This window comes from Pan paniscus, chromosome 3 (genome assembly GCF_029289425.2).
Source record: "Pan paniscus chromosome 3, NHGRI_mPanPan1-v2.0_pri, whole genome shotgun sequence".
Taxonomy (NCBI): Eukaryota; Metazoa; Chordata; class Mammalia; order Primates; family Hominidae; genus Pan; species Pan paniscus.
This window is the reverse complement of record NC_073252.2, coordinates 12,502,594-12,503,509: the sequence shown is the minus strand read 5'-3', so window position 1 is coordinate 12,503,509 and position 916 is coordinate 12,502,594.

Sequence of the window (916 nt, the reverse complement as noted above, 5' to 3'; positions counted from 1 at the left end):
GTTAATTGTATGTATCAACTTGGCTGGGCCACAGTGCAAGATATTTGGTCAAACATTATTCTGGATGTTTCTGAGAGGGGTATTCTTGGATGAGATTTAAATGAAATTGCTGGACTTAAAGCAAAGCCAAGTATCTTCTATAGTTTTGGTGGGCCTCATTCAATTAGTTGAAGGCCTTATTAGAAGGGAAAGACTGACCTCCCCTAAGCAAGAAGAGACTTTGCCAGCAGACAACCTTCAGACTTCATCCTCAACATCATGTCTCCCTGGTTCACCACCAGACTGCGTTTGGATTCAAACTGTAACTCATTCTGAAGTCTCTAGCCTACGGACCTCCCCTACTAGATTTTGGACTTCCTGAGCCTCCGCAGTCGCATGATCCAGTTTCTTAAAATAACTCTCTTTCTGTATATACACCTGCTATTGCTTCTGCTTCTCTGGAGAAATCTGACTCAAACAGGGGACCTAGAAGGAAATTGCTGCTGCACACTCTTGGTTTATTTTTGAGACCCATCATCTCATCAGACTGATGAATCTTCCTCTCTCCCTCACCAATGAGAAAATAAGTGGAGAGATAGGATGGTAGTGTTTTTTTCTACATTTCTTTCCTGGATTAAGAGGATCATGGAAACATTAAAAGTGGGGAATGAGCTTCTCCTCAATTTATATCAATTGGGCCCTAGATCTTTTTCCTGGAATGACACAGACTCCATTTAATCTTTTACACACAAGAGTCTCATATGGATGATTTTTTTTGCCAATTTTGATCTTCATATGTCTTTAGCCACTTCCAGACTAAACAAAGGACTTTCAACCTTTTGCTTCTTTTGCTAAAACTGATTTACATCACTATGAATCACACCCCAGGTGCAAGGAATAAGGCCTCAAATGTGGGTTTTAATTCAGTCAAACCAAA